Source organism: Rhinatrema bivittatum, chromosome 3, assembly GCF_901001135.1.
Source record: "Rhinatrema bivittatum chromosome 3, aRhiBiv1.1, whole genome shotgun sequence".
In the NCBI taxonomy this organism is placed as follows: Eukaryota; Metazoa; Chordata; class Amphibia; order Gymnophiona; family Rhinatrematidae; genus Rhinatrema; species Rhinatrema bivittatum.
The window spans coordinates 185,689,238-185,714,751 of record NC_042617.1 but is presented as its reverse complement, the minus strand read 5'-3'; the positions used below and the strand labels follow the sequence as shown (position 1 = coordinate 185,714,751).

At 45.2% G+C, this 25,514-nt stretch overlaps 1 protein-coding gene and 1 long non-coding RNA gene across 2 annotated transcripts in view; one reads left to right on the top strand and one right to left on the bottom strand.

The window, feature by feature from the left end:
* UTRN (utrophin) overlaps nt 1–2,910 on the bottom strand; it is a 1,458,479-nt gene extending 1,455,569 nt beyond the window's left edge. The window contains exon 1 of the mRNA XM_029594027.1: nt 2,372–2,910. The gene's annotated coding sequence lies outside the window, so the exon portion shown is untranslated. The remainder of the gene's footprint in view (nt 1–2,371) is intronic.
* An 8,607-nt stretch (nt 2,911–11,517) lies between these two features.
* Nucleotides 11,518–13,275, top strand: LOC115087177. Its single transcript, XR_003855451.1, has 2 exons — nt 11,518–11,580; nt 12,329–13,275. It is a non-coding gene; the product is annotated as an uncharacterized LOC115087177 (long non-coding RNA).
* Nucleotides 13,276–25,514: the final 12,239 nt, after the last annotated feature.

Below are 25,514 nucleotides of genomic sequence, written 5' to 3'. Positions count from 1 at the left end.
CATCCCTAACAGGTTGTCCTAGCAGCTGGTGTCCCATTTCATTGCTGTTTAAGAATGTAAAGTCTTGGGCTGAACCAGTGCCAAGGGCTGCAAACCGCCATGCAGAAAGACGGACCAAAGATGTGATGGCTGGAACAGGACTCTGCTCTCTGGATTCGCCAGCCAGGGGTAGGGATGCTATGGGGAAGGGTTCCCAAACCTATCCCACTAACACCCCCCAGATTTTCAACATATAAACAATGAATATACACGCATACCTTGGAAACCCAAAACATGCAAAGTTCCCTCATGTATCTTCATTGTGGATACCCCAAAAACCCAACTGGGATCATGGGAACAGACATGGGAATCACTGCTGGGATGGGGGTAACATTCACAGCCCTTGGTTGGAGGGGGCTAGGGGGGAGACCAACTGCAACACCTAGTGGGTTAATCTAGAGTCCACCTTAGCTGAGTTTCAGCTTCTGGCCGAGGACTGAGGACTGTCATGGAGACGGATGAGCTGCGCTGAGAGATAAATATCAACATGGGGGGGGGGGGGATGACCCTATGCATTTGAGAATGCTCCTGACATTGTGGTTCAACACAGACAGGTTTTGCTTTCCATTGAAGCCCAAAACATCAGGAGAACACAAAAAAAAAAATGTTAAATTGTAATTGAGACACCAGAGCTCCACTTGAAAACTAAAACATACCGTAAAGATGCGATGGTTATTTCATTGAAAAACATGGAAATGTGAATTCGGACTCACAGGCTTTTCATTTACCAAAGCTTAAAATGCCTGAACTCTTGCCTCAGGACTGTTGATTTCTCCTACTCAATGGAGTGAAGTTTTAACTTTTTTTTTTTTTCCTGGTGTCAATCAAACCTGTTTTGAAGAGATCAAGGTTCGACCTTGTTCATGGAAGGAAAGGCTCCTCTTCCGTCTCCTGTTAATAAATCGGGTGGCAGAAGTAATCTGAGCCCATGTCAGTGTGACATCCTTAAAATAAAGTTGTGTTGGAGGGCAGTGCTGAGTAATTATAGCAATAGTCTAACAAGGACCAGTTCCATATAACATTTGAGAGACCAAAAGTCTGTTTCACTTAAGAGAATATAAAGTAGTAGAGGGGTTATTTTCTGTCCCATTTTACCAAATATGAAGTCAGAAATTAAAATAATTTTAATAGCCGAGTGCCCCAGATCTTATGTGTGCGATTTCAGAATTATGCTGTGACTGCAGGGGAAACTGGCCTTGCCTCTGTAGCAATACACGAGCAAGAAAACTCAGCCAGCCGCTCCCAGTGTCTTATTTTTTTTTTTCCAATTGGGAGGGCTACTATAACAGTGTATAATCTTAGTACGGATTCGTACATCTATTTATGCCTTGAACGGGGCACCACGGAGGCTCGAATCTGGATCCTAGAAATCTTACAAGTAAAGTTTGTTCATGGGCAGTTAACCAGTACGATCTCAAGCACGACGCAAGAGAATTTAAAACACCCCCTGCAATCAAGCTTTAACTGGACATGGATTTTGATATTACGACATTTTTCTTTCTGGTATTAAGTAAAAAAAATAAATAAATAAAAAATTCCCCTCCAAGTCTTTAATTTTTCACCGAGTGAGGAGGAAGAGGAGACGGTTGTCCTGTCTGCAGTAACACAACCTGTATAAAACGGATCGGTCACCTTCACCAGGAACTCAAGCAGCAAATCTTCCGGGCACGGATACCTGCTGAACCAAGTCATTCGTGCGCAAGTCATTGCTCCCAGCCAAGTAACAACGATACAAACCGAGAAATCGCTTTTACCGACACTTACTAAACCAGTTGTGTGCCTCGCACAGAACTGTAAAAAAAAAAGTACTGCCAAGAAGCTCTTTTAGTCCCTTCACCTTTCAAGTTGGCAGTAAATAAAATGTTCTTCTAAGGTTCAACCCACCTCCTTTCCTACCGTTCTGATACTCAATCCTCCTCCTCCTCTTACTAAGGTGAAATCATGAGACGGGCACCTGCGGATCCGCTTTCAATTCTGCCAACTCGAATAGAAACGGAGCAGCCCCCTGCCCCTCCTTCAGCCCCCCTCCCCGGCAAGATCACCATTCCGGAATGTCACGGGAATTGGGAGTTTATTCCTTTCAACTCCAGCACATCTGAAGGATCTTCTACAATATCCTGTTAACAGCTGGACTGGAGAAACTCGATCGGCACCAAGAGAAACCCAAACCATAGCCCCCCAAAAGGTGCAGGACTCACCAGCTTGCATTTATTGGAGAGTTCTACTCCTACCTTCACCTCAGGGTCACTATAATCTAGTTTTTCAGAATCAGATGCCTTTTGTTTTCTCCATTTTTTGTTTTAATATCAATTATTCATACCTATGTTCTTACCTGGCTTGGAGAGGATACGTGGATCACAGCTTTTTCTTCCGTAATGTACTAAGTGCAACCTTCAAACTTTCTGCTACCCTGGAGCTTCCTCCCCGAATCAACTTGCAAAAGAATTACAAATGCACTTCTTGGTTGGAGGGGGTAGGGGAAGGATTGTATTATAATAAAACCATCGTGTCTGATTCCCCGAATAAAAGAAAGCAAAAATGTAAAAAATTAAAAACCATGAGTAGATCCCCCAGTGGCTTTTCTTCTCCGCCTCCTGCTCTTTCCCAGGACAGACAGCCCTGCAGCTGCTCTCCGCCGCCGCCTCCGCGTCTCTACTACAGGAGTTCAGCAAACTTTCAGCGCCCTGCTGCCAAGCTCCCCCTCACCCGAGCCTGGGATCTGGGACTCCCAGGGCTGCGCTTTACTCCTGATGATTATTGGGAAGATCGGGGCTAGAGTTATCCCGCGTATTCCTTGCCGCTGTTTCTTCTTCTCTTTCCTGGGCTCCGGGCCCCAGGTTGGAAAGAGCAGGGTCTTTTTTTTCTTTCTTTTTTTTCCTCCTCCTTCGTTTTCCCGGTGCGCGCAGGCGCACTGGGCTCTTTTCCAGCCCCGCCTCCCTGAGCGGGGGCCGCGCGAAGTTCCCGGGGACCTGCCCTGCTCTGCTCACGTGAGGGCGAGGCGGGACTGAGAAGGGGGCCTGCAGCCGCGGCGTCCCTGGCCAGCGGATTCCGAAACGAAAGAGCCCGATGGCCAAAGATCCCGAGAGCACGGTGGGGGCGGCGCAAGATGAAGGCAAGGAGGGCCGGGGAATTGAAGAGTGAGCGGGTGCACGAGCCCGTTTTATAGAGAGAAAGTTAAGGGTAGTCTTGTTTTTCTCTCCTTCTCTTGAGTCGTCCTGGACGCCCCTCGCTGGCCAATGGCGCATAACACAGCCACAGTCCTTGGCCTCCCATGCCTATATTTGAAACGAGGGGGCCTGGCTTCTAGCCCTTGGGACGCCCTGTGGTGAGGTGGTCACAGTCCCAAGGGGCAGGTAAGGGAGATAGGAACATTAGCATCTCAGGTCCGGATGAGTGAGACAGTAAAGGCAGTAAAAAGTCCAGTGAAGGCGGTGGTGCAGACAAATCACAGCAGCAGGAGAGAGGCTGGGAGGCGACAGAGGATTTTTATGGTTTCCAGTTGTACAGCGAGGAAGCCCGGTTGTTTCATTTAGTATAAAGGTCTCCCAGGCATGGCTTTTAAGGAAGAAGGAGTGCAAGATTTCCAATCGGGTACCATCGGAGATCCGAGTGCCAACCTGGTCCTGAACAGGGGAAACGGGAGAGGAGATTGGTTCATAGTGCAGGGGATGCATAGCAGCTGAATATTAGGTATTTAGGGTGGCCTATAGAGTAATCTGCCTCATTAACAGGTCTATCCTGTAAAGTGCGGCCGCGTTTACCCTGCTCCTAAGCCGCTTTTTACTCACTTTCCGGCCGCGTTAGCCCTTCCTGCTATCCCGAATCCCCTTTAACCTACTCCTACCGCGTCCTAAATTCCCTGGGCAACCCCTTCCGCACGCGGCATGTATATTGCATGCAAACGAGCGAATTAGCTATTCCCTAGCATCCCGTAACCCGTGCCCCGACTATCGCTAGTTTTCCCTGCCGTTTGTCGCACATTTAACCTGCAAACTTACCGCCTACCCTGACCCCTGCGGTAGAGGCAGGGGTCAGGGTAGGTGGCAAGCTTTCCCCCAGCCCCCGCTCACCTGCCCCGGCCGCGATCATGGGTGCCGGTCTCCGTGGCAGCCCCAGTCCTCTCCCCTGCTCCCGAAGCCAAAAAAAAAAGCGAAAAAAACGTTGCAGCCCCCCTCCGATGTCCGGACTGGGGCTGCCACGGGGACCGCTTTCCCCCGTGCAAGTAAGTTGCTTCGCCGCTTCAGTTCTTCTCTCCTCCCGGAGCTGCTTTTTCAGCCTTGCTCCGGGAGGAGGGGAGAATAGACACTAGCGGCGAAGTGAAAAAAAACCAAAAGCAATTTTGGTTTTTTTTTTCCAAAAGCGACAATTTAGGTTTTTTCCAAAAGCGACTTACTTTTGGGATCTGTCAAGATCCCAAAAGTAAGTCGCTTTTGGACGCCTGCACAACTTACTTTTTTGCAGCCATCAGCAGGAACACGATCGTAGCTCCTCCCCGACGAAGATGGCCGCCTGCACGGGGGAAAGCGTGAAATTGGCCGCTGAAGACTTGACGTCACGACGTTTGGCGTCACGGGATGTGACGCCACGTCTTGAGCGGCCAATTGTACGCTTTCCCCCGTGCAGGCGGCCATCTTCGTCGGGGAGGAGCTACGATCGTGTGCCTGCTGATGGCTGCAAAAAAGTAAGTTGTGCAGGCGTCCAAAAGCGACTTACTTTTGGGATCTTGACAGATCCCAAAAGTAAGTCGCTTTTGGAAAAAAAACCAAAATTGTCGCTTTAGGAAAAAAAAAACCCCAAAATTGCTTTTGGTTTTTTTTTTGCTTCGCCGCTGTCAGTGGCTCTCCTCCTCCCGGAGCAAGGCTGCTTTTCGCGCCCTGCTCCGGGAGGAGGGGAGACACTGACAGCGGCGAAGCAAAAAAAAAAAAAGCGAAAAAACCAAAAGCAAGAAGTAAGTCGCTTCGCCGCTTCCCTCCTCCCGGAGCAAGGCTGCTTTTCGCGCCCTGCTCCGGGAGGAGGGAAGAGTGAAGCGGCGAAGCGACTTACTTTTTGCTTTTGGTTTTTTCGCTTTTTTTTTTGCTTCGCCGCTGTCATCTCTTCTCCCCTCCTCCCTGGTATCTGTCATTTCAAATGACATTTGAAATGACAGATACCAGCGTGGCGTGAAGCCTTAGACCCGCGCACCCAGGATACTGTATAGGCGCTCTATCCAGTAAAATGGGTTGCGCGGGCCTAAGGCTTCACGGACGCGGTTTACATTTAAATAAAATTAGTGTTCAGGATCGAGCGGTAGGTGAGCTGCACTGTGCGTGCGGCAACCGCGGGTGCCGCAGGCACTAATGCAGCTCTTCCTACCGCTCGGTACTGGATAGACCTGTATGAAACTAACAGGGCCTGTCTGTAAGCAGGTGATTTTTATATGTGGCATATGAACTTATGGAACTAGAGCAGCATAGTATAGACCAGTGTGTGCTTTTTCCTGAACTTACAGTAGAGCTAGTCTGTTATGAAATAAAGAGGAAGTAGATAGTTTCTAGACAGCAATGGACTGGAGGGATAGAGATAGATTAGAAGGGGTAGCACAGGACAATGAGGGACCAGATGGAGATGACAGAAGAGGAATGACAAGGGACCCCAGAATGTGCAGACAGATGAGGAGCTGTAAGGGACCATAAAAAGATGCAGACAAATGAGAAGCAGCAAGGGACCTATGGGATGCTGACAGACAAGGTTCCAAAGAGACAGATGGACATAGGAAAGTGGCAATCAGAGAAAACTTCATGATGCAACAGAATAGCAGGGATCCAGAGAGAGACCCTAAACAGAAGGCATAGGGGTGAACTGCACACTTCACCCCCAGTTGCTAGCTTTAACAAAGGGCATTTGGGGTAACCTGCACAGAACAGTAGTTACTAACAAAAGCAGTTTGCTGGGCAGACTGGATAAACCTTTTAGTCTTTATCTGTTGTCATTTAATATATCCGTAGTGGAGATGCAATATAGTAATCCAAACCTGCCAGGTGGTGGGCCAGAGATCCAGGGGACCACTATGACACAGGCACACACACCTTTTGAAAGAAAATGCAGGAGAGTCATGTTAACAGCTAAGTTTTATAAGGAAAATAATTTATATCAATTTGTTTAATGTTTGAGCAAAGATGTGCAGCTATTAGTAGTGGACTGTGGCAGTATGTGGAATGGGCATTGGCAGTTAGCCTGGAGCAGTAAAGTGGATAATCTTAATTTGCTAGTAGAGATAGTGGATTGTATAAGCGTTTTAGATATGAGGGCTTCCTAATGGATAAGGTCCCAGATAACACCTTTCTGTAAAAGAATCTGACTAGTAGCAAATTCACTAGAAATAGCAGGAAGAATATGATAATACAAAGGGGGAGGGGGAGGGAGTGTGTGTGTGTGTGTGTGTGTGTGTGTGTGTGTGTGTGTGTGTGTTTGTTTGTTTGTTTGTTAGGCAATATTCTACTTATTATAGTGCCTATTAAATCCTAATACCAACTAACACTCCTTTTGGAACGGGGTAAAAGCACAATAATTGTTTAACAAATACCTCTTTTATTAAATCTTTGTGAGAAAACATACAAGTGTCAGCAAAAGTCACAAACAAAAACTCACATAAAATAGCTTAGATTTTACATACTTCCTCAACATTCCATTAAAATCAACACTCATTCATACTCATCTACCACCCTTTTCAGCATTCATACTCATACTTTGTGCAAAACCAACTTTTAAATAACCTTTAAATCCTCCAAGTGCAAAATAACATAGTATCCCTTACAAAGCTTTCCAATGCATGAGTAATACACATTACCTTGCATTTTTGTATTACTCAACATGAGTAATACACATTACCTTGCATTTTCATTGTATTCACAATCTTAGCAATACATTACATGGTACCAGCATTGATATTTGTATATTATATCAATGCTGGTACCATGTAATGAATTGCTAAGATTGTATATATAGGTATAAACAGATATAACTATAACATATGTTGCATGCAGCATATAATATTAGTTATATCTCTATTAGGATGAGATACATATTTAATTCTTAATAAGCTTGCCCAAAGTTATATCCTTCATGGTGTTAACTTTAAATAGCAAGGGCATACAGTACAAGAAAATAGTTTAAGTTTTGCTAAACTTGCTGAGAAGGTTGCTTTGATGTTAAGTCATGACTTAAAGGGGAATGTAAGAAAACATGTATGGATCTAAAATTTCTGGAGGAGATTGATTTCATTTAGAATACCAATAGTATTTCAAGGAGTTATCCTAATTCAAGGTAGGCTTCCTGCAAGAAAACCTTTGTGACTCTAAGGATTATAGTTTGAGAGTCAGGCATTTCATTTACAGAGCTAGCTGCATAGTAAAATCAGAATAATGCAGTTGGGCAATATGCACACATTGTTTACTAGCTGTTGCTAAACTGGTTTGAAAATTGCATTTGGACCTGTTTAAAGGGATGCAAGAGTTAGAAACAAATTATAGAGTAAAAAGATATAGATGAAGTGAAGATAACCGAGAGGCAAGCCCCATCTTGACGGCTGAAATTAACCTGGGGGCCGAGCTGGCCCATACCCCACTCTCCACGACCCAAGGAAAAACAGAATGCAGAGGGGATAGGTAGGAGAGGGGCATTCCTCAGTGAAGAGGGGTACGACGAGCAGTGGTAGCTACTGATTGGCAGTAAGCTTTAGTGAGGCATGGCTGGGGGTTTGAATTTTTCCTGTTTATAAGGGCAGGATAGCTGCGGAGGATTTACTTTGCCCGATCCAGCCGGCAACAAGGCAATCCCTCCCTCTTGCTGTTATGATGGTTTCTGTGTGCACTTTCAACCTGGTGTCTTGTTGCAATGTGTAGGTGAAAGACCCGAGCCTATTTATTGGTTGGTACATGGGCATTGCCTAAATGGAAGTTAATATGCTGCCTTTGGAGTGGGGTAGCTGCTGGCTTGTTGGATATACAGCCAGTGGAAGGCTTTGGGAGGCTGTTTCTCATGGAGGGGGGGGGGGGTGTCCCACCCTTGCTGGCTTGTGGTAAGGCGTGGTGGTATGGCAGAAGACGTCTGAGGCCTAGGTGGGTTGCAGGTGCCCCCCTGCTGGGATGTGGTGCAGGGGATACCCAGGCTTCAGGGAACTGGTTCCTTGTTACGGCATAGGTCGTGTGTTACTCAATATGCGGTCTTATTTACCCAAAAGTGATGTCTTGATTTTTTATTTTTTTTTTGTTATGAGACTGTAAGGCAAGCAGAGAGTGGGGATGGGCCAGGTAGCTTGGATCCCCAGGTTGTTGGAGCAGGACTTGTCAGGGATATGTAAACAAGAGGGAAGCCATGGAGTTTATCAACTCAGTGGGTGGAGGTCAGACAGTGGTGTCTGCAGGCAAACTGATGAACAAAAGGGTTCATACAAAAAGCAATTAACTTGGAGCCAAGAGGTCCACATTCTAGCAAACCATCCACCTATGGTATAATAATAGTCGTTGGAGACAGAGGAGTTAAGGATAAAATGATAAAAGATTGGGAACTATTTCTCATGCAATATGGAAAACTAGTCAGCTTGTGAAGTTTAATGTGAAGCAACATTTGATATTTTAAAGCTTTTCGGGGAGATCAATCCATGCTGATTAGCTGCTTTGAGAACAATTAAATTCGGCTGTTAAGGTAGGCAGGCAATCAAGTAATCAGGCAAACAATTGGGACACATTCTGAATATAAAGGTAAGAGATTATGCAGGTCTAGAGTTCAGGCAGATTTCCAGTGGGGGCCCATCACCCCTGCTTTACTATGTGGAGCTTCTTCCCTGGGAAGGGAAACTTCACAAGATTGTTGTATTTCAGCTCATCTATTAGTACTAAGTAAATATGCAATTATAGGTACAAAGAAGGAGATGGGGGTCATCTTTGGCATATGCATACATTTGTATATAATGCACTTGTTCCTACTTAGTTACCATAATCATCCTACAAGGGTTTAATCAGTGGTTTTCAGAGTTGGGACTGCAAGTTAACTACAGTGGGGGGATGGGGAATAAAGCAGTCTTTTTAAAGTCAGGGGCAGGTAATCAATAAGTGAAGATGAGGGCCTTTTGCTGCAGTACACAATAGTAAGCAAAGGTACAAAAATTCCCATTCCCACATTCCAGCATGATGCTACAGCTGCTATGAGAAATGGGATTGACATGTTTTAGAAGAATTGCATTTTACCGCAAAATGTTAATATGCTGAATGTTTGCAGTTGTTTTATTGCAGTTATTTATTGCAATATTTATTGCAGTTATTTATTGCAGTTTTATTTATTTAAACATTTTTATAGACCGTTCGTTGTGAACAACATATCGGCTTACATGGAACAAGAAAATAGCGTAACAGGGCTTTACAAGGAACTGAGTTTAAACCATATAATAGATAGGAACACAGGTATATGATAACATTGTCTAGGTTTTAGGGTAACAACGTAATGGTGGTATTAGATAAAGTAACAACGTAATAGTAATATTAGATAACAATAGCAATATAATTAGTTTTAAGTAGCAACGAAACATATATATAAGGTAACAACGTAACAAATAATATAAGGTGGTATCATTGTCTATGTTTTTAAGGTGACGAGGCAACAAGAGGTTTTATAATGTATATGAATTTAGATGTGTTATGCTTACATTTGCCCAGTGACATTGCATGAAAACTTTGGAAGTTCAATGAAATGTGGAGTGTTAGATTCAGGGGGAGGGGAGAAAGATGTTGCTTATTAGTTGAACTGTAGGTAAATAGGTTCTCAAGTGAAGGAGAAGTAAAACTGAACAGGAGGATCGGGGAGAGGAAAGTTGGGAGGTGGGGGGGGGGGGGGCTTAATGGGGCGAGGGTGTTGGGTACTGACATCTGAGGCAGAGGGGGTGAGCCATGAGGATCCCATCATGGTGATGGGGTCTGGGGTTCTTGGAGTAGTTACACTGAGTAAAAAGAAGAAAGCTTATGGAAGAGCTCGTGGGAGGTCTAGGAGAAAATTCAATGATTTTGCTACGCATAGGGTATCACTTAAGTGGGGGGGGGGTGTTTCAATCTGTTCTGATCACTGTTATAGCCACTCCCAAAAAAGCTGGGAGAAGTTTCAATAACTTGGCCATAATTACCCTAGACACATTAGTAAGAAAAGGGTCCAGAATATTTCAATACCCATTCCATAAAATGGCAATTGATCAGATGATGGTAATAGGGAGATGGAGTTATAGGTGAATAAAACCAGCTGACCATAAAATAATTTTCACATGTTCTGTTTGAAAGGAAAAAAAAAAAGCTGCAGCCATAGGGTCAGTGGAAGAGACATAGTGGCATGATGGCATAACATCAATAGAACCCCTATGTTATCATCGGAAGGCATCATATTTTAATAATTCTTTACATAGATTATGATGGACTGGCCTGAGGAAGGCCTTGGGATGAGGGATATAGTATATAAAATACGTTTACCCAAATAATGGTAGGGGTGATCTGGTTCTTTGGGGTGTTTCGGTGAGGCAATGCCAGAAACCAGGAGCATACCAGTAACTCATGGCCCAGTGCTAGCAGAAGGGTATGTGCTAGCGGTGAGCAATCATATCAAGGTGTGGTTAAGACACTTCGAGTTAATCTAGTATATTATTATTCCACTTTTCAAAATAAAATCAGTGGTTTACAATAAAATACAATAAGATTACATAACTTCGGCATCTCACAAGTACAATAATAAAATCCATAAACTGGCAAACCTTTTTAAAAAGCGCAAGCCTAGAAAGATTACTCTAGTAAGGGCATCATAGCTGAAAAAAACATTAACAAAGACTGGATAGCACCGTATTTAATTCATCAGGCAAAAAAAAAAAACAAGTTTTTGTTTCTTTTTGAAAGATACGCACGAGCAGGGGGACAAAGTGGTGATATTCAGGGCTCGGGACATACATGAGGAACGAAATAATGAGAGAGGTTGAAGAAGCACTCGGGGATAACTAAAGACTGGAGGAGACCCTTGACAACAAGCATCTTGGGTAGGGTAGCCAACTTTTCCATAGACCAGGTCTTGACACTTGAGGACCGGGGGGGGGGGAATGGTACCCCTTCATTTGCATAAATTTTAGATCCTGCCAGTGAATGGCCTAAACAGAGTATCTATGTATCTGCAGAACCACTGGGAGCTGAGGGCTGTGCTATGCACCACCTCCTCTCCCTATGCTGTCCAATCACAGCATGGGAAAGGAGACATTTAGTGTCCAGTCAGTACTTCTGACTGGACACTGTACAGAATGCCTGAAAACCTGGCTGTCCAGTCCAAAACTGTACAGTTGGGGGAATGATGGAGGCTCTGCTTAGGGTAGCACGAGATGGTTAAACAATGTCGGGGAAATATTTCTTCACAGAAAGGGCGGTGGATGCATGGAATGCCCTTCTGGAAGAGGCGATGAAGAAAAGAATGGCAATGGAATTCAAAAGGGCGTGGGACAAGCACAGAGGATTCCTGCTGGCTTGAAAATGGAAATGAAGAATTGAGGTAACTTTTTTTCACTACATATATAACTTACATTTAGGCTTGGAGGTGGGCCTGCATGGAGGGGCAGTTGCTACTATCCTAAAACTTAACTTTAAAAAAAAAAAAAAAGTTTTGCCGGGCAGACTGGATGGCACCATTTGGTCTTTATAAGCCATCATTCACTATGTTACTTTGTTACTATGAGGCTGGGATATTTGGAGCAGCTTTCCTAATCAAGTTCTTTGGGGCATTTAGGGTTAGTGAGGTGGTGCACGAGACTGGGTCTACTTCCCATGGTCCGGCTGTATCAGTAGAATATGTGCAATTGAGGGAAGAGCAGGTGGAGGTGTGGTTGCAACGATCCAAAATGGCTAGAAAGGAAGAGGGATGCGAAGGGATACGATGGATGGCACGTGCAAAGGCATTTTGCCCAGTTTGGGTGGTGGTGGAGTGTAGGCAAATAAGACCACTGGGGGGAGGGTCCATTATTTAAACAAGGATGGGAGAGCGCTTCTGCAGTTTCAGTTCCAGAGGGAGAGGTCAAGATGTCTTGAGATAGCAGGCAAGGATCCCAAGGAATAAGGGACACACTCGTTCAAGATTGGGGTCGCATCACTGGCCAAGGAATTGGGTATGGAGTATAAGCAGATACAGCTAATCAGATGTTGGGAATCAGATTCAAAAGTTTTGTGAGGGCGGGAGGGAGCGGGGAGAACAGAACTGTCAATAAAGAACTGTTAACCTCATACTAATTATCTTATTGTGGCAGGGCAAAGAACAGCTTGTGAACCTCGGCGGAAAATATCATGGACTGTAGGTCACTGGGCCAGAAAAAGAGCATTGAGAAGATCAGGTGGTGAAACGTTGGGCACCTCAAGAAAAGAAAATCGTGAAAAGGACGGGGCAGGGAGGAATAAAAGGGGAGCAGCTGATTCTCTGCAGCAAGGGTGCCCCCTAAGACTGATGATATACATTTGTGGGGGGCTAACAATCTGGTATCTCAAAAAGGAATCAACTTGATTATATAGCAATTTAAAAGAGTGCCGAGTAGAGCACAATGGCAAGGCATGGTCATCAGGCTGTTCACGTATCATCCTTGGGTTGGTATGAAAAGGAGCCAACAGCAAAAGAATAGAAAAAGTAGGAACTAAGTGAACAGAGAAGGCAAGGATGTGAGAGAACTGGGTGTGGCGTAATTACAGCATGCAGAAATAACCTAATGTAAAGGTTTATTTAGATGAGATGGGGTCCACCTGACAGACATAGGTCAGGACATTTTTAATTTAGATATTCAGTCAATTTAAGTATGCAAGGAATCCTAGATAGAGGTGGGGAGATGGACCCTCCTGTGGCGGCAGCTCACCAGCCGAAAAAGAAGACAAAAAATGGGGGCGCTCATGTGCCATTAAATAGGGGGCACTTGGGCTGGTGGTGGGTATTAGTGCATTTAAAAAAAGTCCCCCCAAGTAGGCAGATACAATCGGGCCGATGCAGTACCGTGCGCTGGCTGCAGCGCACGGCTAAAGGTGCGATTGGATGCGCGTCCATAACCCCCGATGCAAAATGGGGGATAGCATGTCCAAACGTGCATCCAATCGCGTGCGTAAGTAATAGCGCTCATCACATTTAAATGCATGTTGATGAAGCTATTGTCTATTCTCCCCGATGCAAAAAAAAAAAAGTGCTCCGGACGCACACATTTTTACTCGCCAAAATTAACGCCTTCCCCAAGCAGGCATTAATTTTGGAGGAGCCCAAAAAGTGTATAGAAAAGCAGAAAATACTGCTTTTCTGTACTTCCCCTCCCCCCCCCCCCCCCCCGACTTAATATCATGGCAAAAAATTTGAAATGTCCTCTCCCCCCCCCCCCCCCCCCCCCCCCAAAAAAAAAAAAAAAGGGTGCCAGTGGCCAGGTTAGGAAAAGGGATACTCAATTAACAAGCATCCATTTTCCTACGGACGCTCGTAAATTGAGCATCTGTTTTCCTAACCTGCTGGCAGCCACCTCTCCTGGGCAACCGCTGCCAAGGAGGCGGTAGGGACACACAGTTTCCCCTTGTGCCTCCTTTTTACCACGGCATCCCTTTTGCATTGGGCGCCCCGGAGAGGTGGATCGGCGTGCGTTAAGGGAGCGGACGCTCAGTCATGAGCATCCGTTTGACGTGCACCGATAATTGCATCGGCCTGAATATAACTCAGGCCAGGATCTTGCTGGGCTGGGGATATAGGGAAATAATAAATGGTAGGCACGGCTGCCCCGTTACCCAAACATCTTGCACAGTGCAGCTCGATGAGGGGCAACGAGGTGGATGTAAATAAGATGCCCAAGAAAAATATTAATAACAAAATAAGTGTCTACCCGGCATGGCGTTAGATGTTTTGGTTGGGTAACACTTTAAAGCTGTGGTCTATATGTTCCGCTGTTTTTTTGGTTTGGTTCCAAGGTTAAAGTTAATGTGTTTAAGTTATGTTTTGGAAAGAATAAACTGTGGATTTGAAGAACAGATGTCTGTGTTTATTAGGGGGAGGACGAATGAAGTAGTATTCCTGCATTATACCTCCTTGTGTCCCTTCCCTTCCCTCATGCCTCCCCCGACTCTCCACTGCTTTTCCCTTTGTCTCTCACTTGCCTCTTCTGTATCTTGTCTCTTTCTCTCTCTCTCTCTCCTCTGTGCTGCCTCACTCTAGCAGCTCTCCAGCAGACTGCAGGAGAGGAGCCTGAATCAGCACAAGTCCTTGCTGCTAAGGATGTACCCGAATGGTAATCTGCTTTGAAGTGCCAGAAAGTGGAATATAAAAATCGAAAAAAAATAAATAAATCTGCCGGAGTGGGAAGCTGAATCTCAGAGCTGTGTCGTGCCGTGCCCTGCCTCCCCTCCCTTCCAGGTCAGAACAGGGGAAGGATGTGGGGAGGGACCACACCACAGCTCTAAATAGTGGGGGCAGTGCCTGCCCTCCTTCCAACTGGGAAGCCTTGCAGCGGGGCTCACTAGGAGTATTGCTGAAGTTTGGGCTGCTCGGGCAGGAGATGGCCCACAAACAAGCCAATGCAGTAATCTGCACGTTAAGAAACTGTGTGTTGGATTTCAGCCTGCAGTTCTAACACACAGGTTTGTTTTGTTTTTTTAACTCCAAATAAAAAAAAATGTGTGTTTTTTCTCAGAGGTCGAATGCACATTTTAACTCTAGGGGAAAGGAATCTGAGGCAAAAAAGGTTTGGCAAGATAACCAGATAAGTCCATACTTATCCAGCTAAGTGACAGGAGTTAACCATGATCAGATAGCCGGATAAGTCTGGCACTTATGTGGCTATCTGACTGCAGTTAGCTGTGCCACCTCGCTAACAGGAACAACTTTTTATCTTTTCACCTGGCCCTGTTTTTCTGTGCCAGTACAGCAACCCTGGAAACTACTCTGTTTTTGACCAGGAGTAAAGTTTCCGGCATTAACAGAACCTAAGTTAGGCCAGCACACCTCTCTGCATCAGGGAGTACTGCTTAATGCCCTCATTTGTATGGGATTTTCATATGAGGGTGCTATCTGTTTTCAAAGCATATTTTCTGCTCACTGAACTCCTTGCTGTATTGGCAGAAAGTTTGCGTTGAACGATTGGTAAAATCATGCGTTCAGTTGAATGCGCCTTTCTGCTTCGGCCCGAAAAGCAGGAGTCTTCACCCAAAGACAGGAGATTTGACAGCTTTGATTCCGGTAAGTGTAATGTTGATTTTCAATGGAAGAAGGAGAAGACAAGAATTAGAATTACATGTACCAGAGAAAAACTCCACACATTTACTGGATACATGGTAACAGCAGGATTGCCAACTCCCAACCATCAAATTTCTGAACACAGGGAGATGCTGTTTAATATGTTGTTCTGTGATGACCTTTCTTGCCATTCTTCACTATTAGAAGAACACAGAAGTATAGACTATAAATAGCAGATAAGGATCCAGGATAGTGAATACTGCACATAATTCTGCATTTTCCCCAATACAAAATGCAGTAGCAGCAATGGCACTGGAGGCTTACATGGGCCAGGGGGAGGAAGGAATATAGTCTGTGACAGAGGTCTTTAAGATCATGAGAGGTCTTGAACGAGTAGATGTGAATCGATTATTTACACTTTCGAATAATAGAAGGACTAGGAGGCATTCCATGAAGTTAGCAAGTAGCACATTTAAGACTAATTGGAGAAAATTCTTTTTCACTCAATGCACAATAAAGCTCTGGAATTTGTTGCCAGAGGATGTGGTTAGTGCAGTTAGTGTAGCTGGGTTCAAAAAAGGTTTGGATAAGTTCTTGGAGGAAAAGTCCATTAACGGCTATTAATCAAGTTTACTTAGGGAATAGCCACCGCTATTAATTGCATCAGTAGCATGGGATCTTCTTAGTGTTTGGGTAATTGCCAGGTTCTTGTGGCCTGGTTTGGCCTCTTGGAAACAGGATGCTGGGCTTGATGGACCCTTGGTCTGACCCAGCATGGCAATTTCTTATGTTCTGTGTCAACTACAAGCGAGAAAGTAGCAGGCTGGCCTACACGGACCGGAAAAGGAGAGGGTGGTGTTAGCCCACACAATCTAGAAGAGATGAGTCTGCATAGCCTGAGCAGTGGGGTTATGGTGATGCCTGACTGAGCGATTATAGAAAGAGCGCTTGGATGGAAAAGATTTGGAGGAGAGGGATGCTTTCTCTCTGTCCCTCTCCAAGAGTCAGACCTGGAGGGAGCAGATAGGGAAAGCTGGGAGTCTTACTGAAAGTGGGGACAGATAAAAGAAATCTGTGGTCTGCCAATAAGGGCCTTCTTTCATGACCTTCGGTCCAGTCAGCACATTTGAATCAAGTTAGAGAGAGGGCTGTATCTCTAGCAGGACCAAAATTCTTCAATACATTACCGATGAATCTGACGCTTAAGCATGATCTTAAAACCTGGCTTTTCGACATGGCATATACGGTGTGAATAAGAGATCTTTTACTTCTTATTTTATGCTTTTTAAGGCCTTTATGTGCACTATTAGTGTTTATTTTTAGTGTTGTAAGTTACTGATGTTTCTAGCAGCTATTTTATTCTAATATTAATGTATATTTTAGGGTTTAGTTTTTAAATTATTGTTGTTCATTTAAAATTGTTTTGATTGTATTTGCTATTTTATTTACCTTTATGATTTGTAAACAGATAAGATGGCATGTCTTAGTGATGGTATAAAAAACTTTATAAATAAACAGGGAGTCGTGCTGGAGTGAGGGGAGAGAATGGGGGGGGGGGGGGGCAGCAGCAAGAGGTTCAAGCCTCTTTGGGGTTTGTCTGGTTGAGCAGAGAGGAATCTGATGGAGGAAAAGTATTGGAAGAGGGGTCAACCCTGGGAGCAGGGGCTGATAGTGAGTGAGCTGGGCACTTCTCTCGGAGGGGAGGAGGGATCAAGCATGGGAAAAGGGGTTCAAGCCATAAATGGGACAGCCTTATGATTGGACACATCAGCCCAACAAATACAAATTTTGCATCTTGAGTAATAACCTTTTTCTGTACTGCATTTTAAATTAACTATTACTCAAACACAGTGACTATATTGAGTTACCTGAACAAAAATAACCTGCAGAATTTTAAAATATTGTACACACAATTCCCCCAGGAGTAACTTCATGCCACAATACCATAAGCCCTTCACTTTCCCTTCACTTTGCAAATACATGAGCCTTTGTACTTGTCCCCTTCATTTTTTGTTACTGTTTTTTGCTGCCTCTTCCCTCCCTTCTGGGAGGTTGTTCCATATATCCACCACCCTTTCTGTGCAGAAATATTTTCTGATGTTCCTCCTGAGTCTACCTGTTTGAAGCCTCATATCATAACCACTAGTTTTCAAACTTCTTTTGAAGATTTGCTTTTATCAGGCCAGGGGCCTGATAAAAGCAAATCTGATTAAACTGTGGACTGAAATGTATATAAATGTCACAAAATAAATGTTTGCACCATGCACTCAATACAAAGTAGCTACAAAAGGACACATTAAGGGCTGATACAAGACCTGCGCTAAATTTCCGTGTGGGCTTTTTTGAGCGTGCGTTGCAAAACTCAGAGACCCTAAGGGATGTAATAAAAGTAAAGAGATGCAAATGAGTTACACGTGCAAAACGTCTATGCAAACCAATTATCCACACAGATATATGCGCTGAAGGCCCTATGTAACAAGCCGCGCACAAACCCGCATAAATATGGAGAGATGCAAGCACTTCTCGGAGCAAAAGCTTTCCCCTTTTTAATAAGACAAGGATGAATTTCAGTGGTCCGGGAATGGGACTGAAAGCCGGTAGGACCTCTATCTTTTACTTTTTTTATATGAATCTGACTGTGTGGCAGCTATAAGGGTGGGTGTCGGCAAGTGCCATAAATGCAGCACGGGTTCTAATTGCCTGTATAGAGTGACCTGATCTACTGAGAGTAACAATTGGTGTACGCACCTGTCATTTTTTCCTGAGACACTCCCCCTTTCATGCTACAAAGCAGCTCCTTTCAGTGCCTTGAGTGGCTGTTAGGAGTTGGTTGGACCAGGATGGTGATGGTGGTGGTGGTCGGATCTGATTTTAATTTTGCAATAGCTGAGTGCTGGTTTTCTGTGTGCTGCTCATTTTGTCCTTGCTGTTTTCCTATCCTTTTGTCTCTTGTCTGTGACTGTCTGTCTGTTTTTTGGTCCTCTAGGTTAGAAAGAGCGGAGTGAGTGTTTGTGACTGCTCTGAGAATGCAGTGTGATTGGGGGGGGGGGGGGAGTGACTGAGAGTGAGGATGAGCGTGACAGGCGAGTGAGTGGGGATGGGATAGATAGAAGTGTGGCGACTGAGTCAGGTGAATGTAGCCAGGAAAGGGAGATGGTGCAGGAGGAGAGAGGTGTAAGTGTGAGGGTGCAGCAGGGAGTGGGGGGAAAAGAAGGCTGGTGATTGTGCCAGAACAAGGGGAGGGGGGGAAGAGTGGAAGCTGGGAGAGGTGGAAGTGACCAAGGAGGTAGGGATCCACTTCAGTCCTGCTGGAGGAGAAGAGGCAGCAGCAAGAAGTGGACTTCACTGAAAAGAAGAAATTGCTCATGCAGGGGATCAGTGAAAAGTACATGACATTTTTCGACCAGAAGACTTCTACAAAGGTAAAGAGGAGGATATGGGAGAACATCTCTAAAGATTGGAGCAGTCTGTCGATGGCCAACAGGTCGGTGAAATAGTTGAAACACCATTGATGCGACACTAGGTTGGCTATGAAGGCTAAACTGGCCCAGATTGTGCATTCAAAGCAGCAGACAGGAGGGGACCACCATGTGAGGTGCATGTAACTGAGGTGGAAGAGCTGGTATGGGCTACTCTTCAACGTGACTTTGTCACAAGGGTCCATTCCGAAGCCACAAACAATGTGAAAGGAGGCTGTGGAAAGAGGGCAGAGTCTGATGTGCCTGCCATAGAGGCTCCTGTGGCACAGGGGACAGGCTCCAGAAGCATCTGCAGCACAGGGGCCAATTTCTGCTGTAGGGTGCCAGTATGCACCAATTCAGTTGCTCAGTGAGCCACCAGCTTTCTCCACAAGAGAAAAATGAAATTCCGGAGCTGCATCTCACGTGGGCTGACACACCTGGATTGTCTGACACGCCAGTCACATCTGGCAGCTCTGTGGGTGGCGGGTCCCCTGCTGCTGAAGTGGCCAGTGGTGGGCCTCAAGAGGAGCCGCCTATTAATGCTCCATGCTCCCCATTAGATGTCATGGCAGAGGAGCTGGCGGGGGAACTGATGGCCAGACAAGAACGGATTGAGCCCTCTGTATCCACTGGATGGAGGGCTATCCAGGCTGAAATCCTGCAGCTGCATCAAGAGATACTTAGGATGCAAAGGGAAGCCAGACAGCATACGAGGGAGAGCTTGGCTCCTTCTAATGTCTCAAAAGGAGTCCAGGAAAAGCAGTAACCTTAACGAGAAAAGCTGGAAAGCTATCACCACAAATGCTCGTAGTTTGGGCAATAAAATCCCAGATCTGCAGGCCCTAATGGTGGAGGCGGACATGGACGTTGTTGCTATCACAGAGACATGGTTCACGGAATCTCATGATTGGGATACGGCAATACCGGGCTATAACTTGTTAAGGAAGGACAGAGTGAATAGGAAAGGGGGAGGTGTGGCTCTTTGTCAGAAACAATATCCAAGCATCTGAGCAACAATGAAGAAGCACTATGGGCCGACCTAAAAAAAGATGATGGGGCATCCATTTATATTGGAGTGGTTTACAGGCCTCCAAACCAAAAGGAAGAGCATGACAGAGATCTGGTTGAAGACATCCAAAAGATGGGAAAGAGAGGAGAAGTGGTGATCGTTGGGGACTTTAATCTGCCGGATGTAGACTGGAGAATTCATTCTGCAGAATCTAACAATACATAGTAGAGAAATAGTGGATGCCCTGCAAGGGGCTTTGTTCAAACAAATGATAATGGAACCCACGAGAGAGGGAGCTATACTCGATTTACTGCTCACAAATGGAGATAATGTCTCTGATGTCCAGGTGGGTGCCCACCTCAGCACCAGTGATCATCAAACGATATGGTTTCATATCACACACAGGATACGTGAACGAAGACCCGAGTTTTACAGTCCAAAAACACGGACTTTGATGAAATGGGGAAGTACCTGGAAAAAGAACTAAAAGGTTGGGAGAACGAGAAAGATGTGGATCAACAGTGGACTAAAAGGAGCAATCATCAAGGCAACTAATCTATATGTCAGAAAAGTAAAGAAAAGCAAAAGGAAAATGAAACCTATCTGGTTCTCAAAGGAGATGGCTGACAAAATAAAAGCTAAAAGAACAGCATTCAAGAAATATAAAGGATCCCAAAGGGAGGAGAACAAAGAAGAATATATGGTACAACTGAGAGAGACGAAGAAAGTAATCAAGACAGCAAAACGTCAAGCGGAAGAAAGGATTGCCAAAGAGATAAAGAGAGGTGACAAAACATTTTTCATATACATCAGAGAAAGGAGAAAAGTTCAAAGTGGTATAATAAAATTGAAAGATGAAAAGGATCAATGTGTAGAGCGAGACGAAGAAATGACAGAAATATTAAACAAATACTTCAGTTTGGTGTTCACTAAAGAGGACCCAGGAGAAGGACCGTCGCTAGTTAGCAAGAAACTGGAGGGGATTGGAGTAGATGTAACTCCATTTACATTGGAGACTGTGTGGGAAGAGCTGGGGAAACTGAAAGTGGACAAAGCCATGGGGCCCGATGAGGTTCATCCCAGGATACTGAGGGAGCTCAGAGATGTGCTGGCGGGACCGCTGTGTGATCTGTTCAATAGATCCCTAGAAACAGGAGTGGTGCCGAGTGATTGGAGAAGAACAGTGGTGATCCCGCCTCACAAGAGTGGGAGCAGAGAGGAGGCTGGTTACTATAGGCCGGTTACCCTCACCTCGGTGGTGGGGAAAGTGATGGAGATGCTGCTGAAAGAGAGAATAGTGAACTATCTACAGTCGGGAGAATTGCTGGACCAGAGGCAGCATGGATTCACCTGGGGAAGATCCTGTCAGACAAATCTGATTGACTTTTTCGACTGGGTGACTAGGGAGTTGGATCAAAGAAGAGTGCTCGACGTCATCTACTTGGATTTCAGCAAGGTTTTTGATACGGTCCCGCACAGGAGGCTGGTGAATAAAATGAGAAGCTTAGGAGTGCGTGCCAAGGTGGTGGCCTGGATTGCAAACTGGTTGACGGACGGAAGACAATGTGTGATGATAAATGTAACTTACTCTGAAGAGAAAGCAGTGTTAAGCGGAGTGCCGCAAGGATCGGTGTTGGGACCTGTCCTGTTCAATATCTGTGTGAGCGACGAGGCGGACGGGATAGAAGGTAAGGTTTGTCTGTTTGTGGATGACACTAAGATCTGCAACGGAGTGGACACGCCGGAAGGAGTGGAGAGAATGAGATGGGATTTAAAGAAGCTGGAAGAGTGGTCAAAGATATGGCAGCTGAGATTCAATGCCAAGAAGTGCAGAGTCATGCATATGGGGTGTGGAAATCCAGAAGAACTGTATTCAATGGGGGGTGAAGGGCTGATGTGCATGGAGCAGGAGAGAGACCTTAGGGTGATAGTGTCTAACGATCTGAAGTCGGTGAAACAATGTGACAAGGCAATAGCTAAAGCCAGAAGAATGCTGGACTGTATAGAGAGAGGAATATCGAGTAAGAAAAGGGAAGTGATGATCCCCTTGAACAGGTCCTTGGTGAGGCCTCACCTGGAGTACTGCGCTCAGTTCTGGAGACCATATCTCCGAAGAGACAGAGACAGGATGGAGGTGGTCCAGAGAAGGGCGACCAAAAAGGTGGATGGTCTTTATCGAATGACTTATGAGGAGAGATTGAAGAATCTAAATATGTACACCCTGGAGGAAAGGAGGAGCAGAGGTGATATGATACAGACTTTCAGATATTTGAAAGGTTTTAATGATCCAAAGATAACGACAAACCTTTTCCGTTGGAAAAAAATCAGCAGAACCAGGGGTCACGATTTAAAACTCCAGGGAGGAAGACTCAGAACCAATTTCAAGAAGAATTTCTTCACGGAGAGGGTGGTGGATGCCTGGAATGACCTTCCGGAGGATGTGGTAAAGACCAAAACTGTAAAGGACTTCAAAGGGGCGTGGGATAAACACTGTGGATCCATAAAGTCTTGAGGATGTGAATGAAGAGTGGGTGACTCACGAGAATGATGGCTACTACCTGGTGATAATATCCTTATTCAATAAACATGCACACGGTTAATGCGACTCCAACATTGCTCTAAGCTTCAGCGGCAATAAGGAAATGTGGAAAAAAGGATTTGCATTCACAAAAAAGCGGGGAGTAGCTTGCTTGTTACGGTGGTTACTACCCCAAACCAAATAAGCCTGATACTTCACTTTCAATGCATATCCAGCATAGCTCTCTGCTTCAACGGCAGGGGAGAAAGTCTGACATTTCACGCATATCCAGCATAGCTCTCTGCTTCAACGGCAGGGGAGCAAGACTGATACTTCACTTTCAATGCAAAGCCAGCATAGCTCTCTGCTTCAACGGCAGGGGGGGGAATGAAGAAAGATGGATCTATATTCAGGCAACAACCAACAAGGATTGAATTACATAGTCTGGATAAACAGATAAGCATGGGTGTAGCTTGCTTATTGCAGTGGTTAATACCCCTAACTAATTAAGCTATTTCACTTAGATACAGTTCCAACCCTGCTCTCTACATTAATGCTGGGGGTGGAAGGGAAATAGAATAAAAAAGTTTACTAAGAGCCAAGAGAAACAGATAAGTATGTGAGAGTAAAAAAAAGTGTGAAAGCTTGCTGGGCAGACTGGATGGGCCGTTTGGTCTTATTCTGCCGTCATTTCTATGTTTCTATGTAATGCATATCCAACAGCCTCCATGCAGGTTCTGAGATAAGTGGAGCAGTACATGAAATGAACTTGACTTTGCAGGCAATTGGACAAGCTCTGCAAAATCTTACTGGCCAAATCATTGACTAGGAGGAAAGCTCAGTCACCTCCAGAAATCCCCCACAAAGAGGCAGAGGTGGTGCCCACAATCACATCCAGTAAGCAAATATGAGTAGCATGCAGTGTGATGGAATACTGTTTCTGCAATGGTAGTTCTTGTAACTCTGTCGTCATTGTCGCTCATCACTGCTGTACACGGAGATAGCCCTTGTGCTCCTGCCATTTCCTTCCAGCACTGATGCTTTTCTTGCCTGCACACCTTGTCTCTTCGCAGATACATCTCGCTCGTCTCTACTATCGCCTGACCTGCTATTCCACCATCACTCATCTCCTATCATTCTTAAACAGCACTGCCCCTTCTGGGACGCCTGGGTCCACAGCAGAATATGAAATTTGATGCATTTCATTCATTTCCTCTCTTTTCCCTTTTCTTTGCTTGTGGGTGTCACATTCAGCGCTCGTTGCTGCTGTATACAGAGATGGCGATTGTGCTCCTGTGCTTCCTTCCTGCGCAGATGCTTCTCATGCCTGCATGCCTCATCTCTTTGCAGATGCCTCTCCCTCCTTGACTCTGTCATGAACTGAACCACCATCCACCGATGCTTGTCTCTTCTCTTGATGAGTAGCCACACTTCAAAATTTAAATGACGCCATCCTTTGGGTCCCTTGTGTCTGCAGCATATTGCCAAGACTGCTGTTCTTAATTTTTCCCCTTTTCCCATTTCTTGGGCAGGCGGGTGTCATCACTCATCACTGCTGTACACAGAGATGGCGATTGTGCTCCTGCACTTCCTTCCTGCTAAGATGCTTCTCACACCTGCATGTCTCGTCTCTTTGCAAATGCCTCTCCCTCCTCGACTCTGCCATCAACTGAAGTGCTGTATACTGACACTTGTCTCTTTTCTTTACATGAGTAGTCAAACTCCAAAATTCAGCAGTGTTTTCTCACTTTAAGGACCACTTTATGGAAAGTTTAGTCTGTATATGTAATTTGTTTATTAATATATTTTTTATTCCAAGTTGATATTGTAAGTGAGGTTAAATAAAATCTTTGAAATGATGATAAATGTCTTATGAATTTCTTGGTAATGATCTGGCCTTCATATTCTAGTTCTCCCCACTAGGAATTCCCCCAATCCTCCTCCCAAAATCCTATCTCCCCTCCTTTTATCCTAACCTCTTCCCCAATCGCCTTCCAAAATCCCATCCCCTTTATTTTATCTCCCCCCCCCCCCCCCCCAAGCCTAGCTTACGTCAAACATCTTTCCCATTCTCCCCTACCAATCCCCCTCCCATTAGGAATGCCACCAACCCCTAGTAGCCCTAGATTGGCCCAAGAGGCCTTGGTATGCAGACAAAGTGAGACTGCTGCCAAGGTCTCTGTTTCACTTTCCCTAGGAACAGGTTCCGCTTTGACAAGGGCTGGTTCCAGTTGAGGACCCAGATCCATTCTAATGCTTGGCACTTGAAAGGGCACACTTGCAAAAAAAGGGTTTGCTCCTCTGATGTGATTTCAACTCTGTTGAAAGCTCAAAAGCCCTCAACATCACTGACATATACTAGAGTCTGGTGCTTGATCAGCAGAAAGAAAGACATCTCCCCATGGAAAACAGGCATACCACATATTTTAGACTTTCTATAGTCAGGCCTAGCTAAAGAATTACCCCTTAACTCCTCAAAGGTGCAGATGGCTGTGATCACATACTATAGGGGCCGAGTTAAAGGTGCCTAGGTGACAGCATACCCAGATGTTATAAGGTTTCTGAAGGAAGTAAGACTGGTATGCCCGCTGTTCATTAGTCTCTCATTGGGACCTCAATTTAGTTCTAAGCACCCTGGTCAGCCCCTGACAGAGCTCAATAAAAGATCACTGAAGACGGTCTGTATAGTAACGATTTGCTCTGCGAGGCGCATCTCTGAGCTGCAGGCCTTCTCATGTACAGTCCCTTATTTGGTCTTTTCCCCAGACTCTGTGACATTTCAGCCAGAACTATCTTTTCTCCCCAAGCTGATCTTGGCCTTTCATATTAGCCAGTCTGTTTCATTGCCAGCCTTTAATGAGGATAAGAGAAAAGATAAGTGCCTACATCGGCTAGATGTTTGTCATATGTTGCTGAAATTCCTAAAGGAAACAAATGCCTTTAGCTATTTGTGTTATTTGGAGGTTCTCAGAAGGGGGGAGCGGTATCCAAAGCCACCTTAGACAGGTGGATCAAGGAGATGATAACCTCGGCATACGTGCTCGAGAGCAGGCAGGCTCCAACAAGGCTGCGAGCCCACTCGATAAGGGCACAAGTAGCATCATGAGCTGAAGCATCTTCAGCTTCTCTGGATTAAATCTGTAGGGCCGCCACATGGTCCTTGCTGCATACCTTCACTATGTACTTTGAATGGATGTGCAAGCCAAAGGAGACTCTGTCTTTGGAGCAGGAGTCCTAAGGACTGTCTTCCTCCTGCCCCCAC